The sequence below is a fragment of the Drosophila suzukii genome, chromosome 3, assembly GCF_043229965.1.
Source record: "Drosophila suzukii chromosome 3, CBGP_Dsuzu_IsoJpt1.0, whole genome shotgun sequence".
Classification (NCBI taxonomy): domain Eukaryota; kingdom Metazoa; phylum Arthropoda; class Insecta; order Diptera; family Drosophilidae; genus Drosophila; species Drosophila suzukii.
Genome location: NC_092082.1, coordinates 64,383,824 through 64,389,823, shown reverse-complemented (window position 1 = coordinate 64,389,823; position 6,000 = coordinate 64,383,824). Strand labels below are relative to the sequence as shown.

Genomic DNA, 6,000 nt, shown 5'->3' with positions numbered 1-6,000 from the left:
CGACATGCACAAACACCAAAAAGGAAAAATAATAATTTGCCCTCCATTAGAACATTTATAAACAAAGGATATTAGGGGACGCTGTGTGGGTGGTGCTGTAGGAGGGGCAGACAAGGTATTAGGGCACACGTTATGGGGCTCATTGAATGTGTCGCCAAAGATTTAATGGAGCACGAGAATGATGGCAGCCAAGGTGAAATTGCTCGGACCACGTCCGCTGACCAAACACAATAAATCATAAGAAGGAGTCTGCCACTGGGTTTATTGATATTGCAAGTCCTTGTTGTGTGTGTTATGATTATACAGTTCGGGTCACATTATTAGATTCTGGTTAGTACAACAAAAAATATGTGAAAATTAAACATGATATACTTGGAACAATAACTGTCGCAAAAAACATTATTTACTTAAGACCAGTGCTTAATTCGTTTTTATTTTAAAAATCTATTCTATCTATAATTCACTTTCCCTAAACAAAAAAACTTTTTATGTTTAAATTTGAAACTTAGATTTTACTAATTCTGATAATGATTATACCCGTTACTCGTAGAGTAAAAGGGTATACTAGATTCGTCGGAAAGTATGTAACAGGCAGAAGGAAGCGTTTCCGACCCCATAAAGTATATATATTCTTGATCAGGATCACTAGCCGAGTCGATCTAGCCATGTCCGTCTGTCCGTCTGTCCGTCTGTCCGTCTGTCCGTCTGTCCGTCTGTCCGTCTGTCCGTCTGTCCGTCTGTCCGTCTGTCCGTATGAACGCTGAGATCTCGGAAACTATGAGAGTTACAATACTGGGATTAGGCACGCAGATTCCTGAGATTCCTGCGCAGCGCAAGTTTGTTTCAGTAGAGTGCCACGCCCACTCTAACGCCCACAAACCGCCCAAAACTGTGGCTCCTACAGTTTTGATGCTAGATAGAAAATTTTAACTGAAATGTAATGTTCTCATCAATACCTATCGATTGACCCAAAAAAAAATTTGCCACGCCCACTTTAACGCCCACAAACCGCAAAACCCTGTGACGCCCACAATTTTCATGCTAGATAAAAAATTTTAACTGAAATGTATTGGTCTCGTCAATACCTATCGATTGATCCAAAAAAAAATTTGCCACGCCCACTTTAACGCCCACAAACCGCAAAACCCTGTGACGCCCACAATTTTCATGCTAGATAAAAAATTTTAACTGAAATGTATTGGTCTCGTCAATACCTATCGATTGATCCAAAAAAAAATTTGCCACGCCCACTCTAACGCCCATAACGCTTAAATCTGTATACCGCCGGTAGGTGGCGCATTTTAATCTCGCTTTGCTGCTTGCATATCTCCATTTAGCTGAGTAACGGGTATCTGATAGTCGAGGTACTCGACTATAGCGTTCTCCCTTGTTTTTACTTTAGATGCATCTATTCACAGCGACAGCACTGACATTTATATTAACCAAATTTTTGCTCTACCCCTGAGCCCTGCCCAATCACATGTGTCTAGTACAGAGGAGTGTATAGTATATATAAGAAATGATGATCATCGGTTGGATGGGAAAAGTTTTCCGCTCGCCTTATTGACTTTCAGCTGTGGCCTTATCAATACATTTTCTTCTCCGCAAAAGTTTTACAATTTATTTGCTTCGGGAAGACCGGACAGCCTGTCCTGCTGGCGACTAAATTATGTTAATTTTGTTTTTATACGTCCCGCCTGCACTGGCCATAACTCATAACTAACAGCCAGGCGAAAGTTATTTCAGCTCAGCCAGATTAAGCACACGCAGCGTGGACATGGGACATTGGACAGGAAACGTGCGCATTTCACATACCGAATCGCATCATTTGCAGCATTTAGTCAAATGAAAAACGAGTGCAACAAATCACCAGAAGGAAACAGGCGCACTTTCTGGCGACCAGTTAGCAGCTGACAAATTGCCCCTCGGCTTAGGGGAAAAAGTTGAAAGCATTGTTTATTCGGTTTTCATGTCGCGCATGTTAAATGCAAATTATTCAAAGGCACTCTTAACCTGCTCCGCCGCCTCCAAAGCCGTATAAATGCACTTAAACTTATTATCCTGTAATGAAGGTGCAGGTTTAAAATAGCACCAGGATCTTTAAAATTCCATAAATTATTTGATCCATTTAACTTTAAAATTTTCTAAACAGACCTGTTAATTACACTTCGTAATTTGAATCCGCATTTACTATTTATATTGTGCCGCATTCAGTAAAATGTATATTATATTTTTCTTTGTATATTGTGCTCTACGACCCAAAATTGTCATTTTGCTAATAGCTCCGTTTAAAAATTCAAAAATAATTAGAATAAAGTGTTTAAAAGGTAATAGGATTTAGATTCGTTCTTTTTCTTAGACTACTGGTGTATGGTAATTTTTTCAAAAACACATTTGAGAATAAAGCATCAAATTCAACAAGATTCTTGCGCATTCATCGAGGTAAGTCATCGAGGTAATATTATAAAGTTAATGAAAAGATATAGTCGCATAACAACACTTATTAAAAGTGTAAATATAAAACATTATGACATTTTTAATAATTGGAGTTAGAATAATTTTTCATAGCTAACATTTTTGAACGAACCCAAATTATTTTACCCTCAAAGTAACGATATACCTCTTTTTTCAGAGTGCCTGCCAACGGCTTAGCACACGAATTCTGCGCATTGACCCACGACTTCCACGAAGTCCCCCACGTTATGTGTAATTCCTGACATTTTCTGTGTGTGAGTTGCTTCGTTTTTATTTTGCAAGTACGCTTCACGCGATTATGCAAATTCAGTGAACAACAAAAGGCTCATGCGGGACGAGGAACCTGGCTTGTTAGGCATTCGAAAGGTCACTTAACTTAACTTAACGCTTGACGTGAACCGCGACTCGTATGAATAAATTTGCAATTTGAGTTCTGAATTTCGAAATTTGAGTGAGAAAGAGGTGACTGGGCGCTGCTCAATCATCGCTTTTAGGGCTTAATTTAATAGAATCCCGCATAACAATGAAAATAATAATAAAGTGTCATTTGGCTTGCGCCCAAGTCCCCGGCGGGTTATATATGGCAGCTGGGAATGTGTGCATTATGTGCATTTGATATATTTCTTAATAAAAATATCACGCAAGTCCGACGCTGTCACCCGTGCCTCCGCACACGTCCAGGAATCCTGGAATCCAGCTGCAGACATCCTGCTAGATGGGTTGGGAGAGCTCATGTGTCGCTTTGGAAAATGAAAAATGATCAAAGTGAGTGTTTGGCTCAAAGCGGAAAAAGTGCTGCACCAGCAGATGCCGCCCTGCTGCTCATGTGGGAAGGGGACGTCGAGCATCGCCGGGGACATCATCAGTTGCTGGTTGCAATTTTTAGCAGCTCCCCAGAGCCAGGACATCTGTGGATGCCCACTGGATGGGATGTCCACTCAGTTAATGCGGGCAAACAAAGCAGCGCCAGCTGGATCGGGCGACATCAGTTGGGGGCGTGTCACATCTGCCGCCGCAGAGTAATCACGAAATGCACTTTGAAAAAATGAGTTAACTTGTCTTACAAATTAAAAAGAATTTTCTAAGTTGATTCATTTTGATTCAGTTATTTAAGACCCAGAGTTACAATAACTTTATTAAAAAAGACGTCCTTTGTTTCTGCATATTTTTAAGACACCTAAATGACATTTAAAAGGGATTTTATATCATAAGATGAGCTATAATTTTGATTGCCTTTACCTTAATCTGTAACTTAAGTTTGATAAACTTTATAATTTCTTCAATGTAAATTAAATAAAATGGTTTATTTTAATGTTTGTTTGAAAAAGCTCATTTTTTATAAAATGTATTTTTATTTATTACAAGGGATAAGTATAAAATAATGTAAGTAAAATATTTAAGCAACTATATCCTATAAAAATAAGTAACAAAGCGGACATGGAGCAGCTTTTTCCATATATAGAGCTCTTCGCAGAAATGAAAGTAAACATAATTAAAACGTATGAGTCTTTCAGTGTACAATAAATGCAGTTGCAAAAGAAAGGCATCCTTAGCCAGCAAGTAATTAGTTACCATGCATTGATTTTTATCCTGCTGCTGCTAAATTTCGCTTGACAAATTGTTTAATACGTCAAGGCTCGGCGGCTAAAACAATGAAACGCTATCATATAAATGGGATGAGTGGGTCTGGGGTTCTGGCAGAAAGGCGACAGAATTTATGGTAATAAAAGCAGTAGACATTCCGTCCACAGCAACGGCAACAAACAAGCGTCATAAAAACTCATATATATGTCTGCATATGAAACAGTATACACGGTACACGGTATTGTCTGAAAACTCGGAATGATTGAGAAATATGTGCAGACACAGCTCATTGAAGGCGCCAAGCCACGCTTTCACAACAGAAACTAAACAACAGCCATAAAATAAGTATACGCGCGTATGTTCAGCGTATAAATCAAAAGAGCAAAGCTGGAATACCTGTCAGTCTGAGTCGTTGGGTCCCTGGAATTTACCCTTTTTTATGGTTCGGTGAGACAGAAGTTTCCTCATTAACGTCAAAGCAATCACAAATTTAATAGGCGAATCAAGCTTTCGGAAATATGGGATCATAATTAGATATTGTTTTTATGTTCTGGCTCATCGGTTTTGATGAGGTTTGTGATAAAGACTGTTATATATATATGCTTCGGGTAAAGATTATCATTAGGAACTAATGAATTAAATTACCTAAGAATTTGTGAGAGTTTTTAGATAACACTAATTTAAAAAATAGTATTTTGAAAATGCTCGAAGAAGGATGATGGTAGTTCCTAATAGAGTTATATCCATAGATCACAAAAAATAAGTAAAACCAATTTGTTGGATCATATTATAAATATATTTTTAAGAACATGATTTTGATATCTCCGAGTTTTTATTTATATTTCGAGTTGCGCCTAGCCAATTAAGGCGACATTTGGTTTATTTTTATAGGGATTTTATTTTAATTTTAAGCAACTTAGTGACTGCAAGGCGTCTGTTAGTTTGCCGAGTTGTAGCTCACAACATACTTAATGTAGCCTATTAATTTATTCGTCATTTTTAAACTTTTAACATTATAGTTGTAAGCTAGAACACCTATCACCTTAATTAAAAACTCGAAGATACCAAACAAATTTTTAAATTCTTAATTTATATTTTGATATTTTAAATTAATAAGAACCGATATGGATGAAAACATGCGGAAAAGTATTTAACAATATAGGAACAGATAGAATTGCCTTAAAAAAGTTATATTTATTTCGAGTTGCAATTATAAATATAGGTTTCAAAATTTTTTAATCTCATTTATTTTGCACACTTTCAAAATTATACAAATGATTGCGATAATAGCAAGGTTTAAAGTACAAATACATGATTCAAGTTTCTGCGATAATAACAAAGTTTAAAGAATATGTTATCTCTGCATTCAAAGTCTTGCAAAAACAACAAATTTAAAAAAACAGAATGTTATCTCTGCATTACAAATTTAGATCAGCTTATCCGTTTTCTCGGATTGTTTCTTCATTGACACACAGATTCTCAAGGCCTCGGTGGCGCAGTTGGCAGCGCGTAAGTCTCATAATCTTAAGGTCGTGAGTTCGAGCCTCACCCGGGGCATGTAGTTTTTTTTTGCAACAAATTATTTGGGTTCAGTCTAAGATTTTATGTAGGACAGTTACGGGCTGATTGACTTCTTGAGTTGCCATATGGATTTTCATTGGCAAATAAACCAACTCATAATGATTACAAATTGATTTCTCATGTCTTTCGGAGATAGAGAAAGCGATTGGACTACATCTGGCAGCAGTTAATGGCCAAGACAAACACATTGCAATGAAATAAAACTCGCGGCAATCTGGCAAACTTGGCAGCCAATCAATTAAGCGAAGAAGCCATAAGCTCTGTTATTTCTAAAACGAATTCGAGTGGCGCACAATTGACTGGCAGCTGGCCAGTGATGAAGTCCGGTGTCCTTCAAGCATGGGATGCATGAGGAGGAGT

General features: G+C 37.5%; 1 non-coding gene across 1 annotated transcript; it reads left to right on the top strand.

Annotated features, from left to right (window-relative positions):
* The first annotated feature begins 5,543 nt into the window (after nt 1-5,543).
* TRNAM-CAU (transfer RNA methionine (anticodon CAU)) lies at nt 5,544-5,616 on the top strand. The gene has a single exon. It is a non-coding gene; the product is annotated as a tRNA-Met (tRNA).
* Nucleotides 5,617-6,000: the final 384 nt, after the last annotated feature.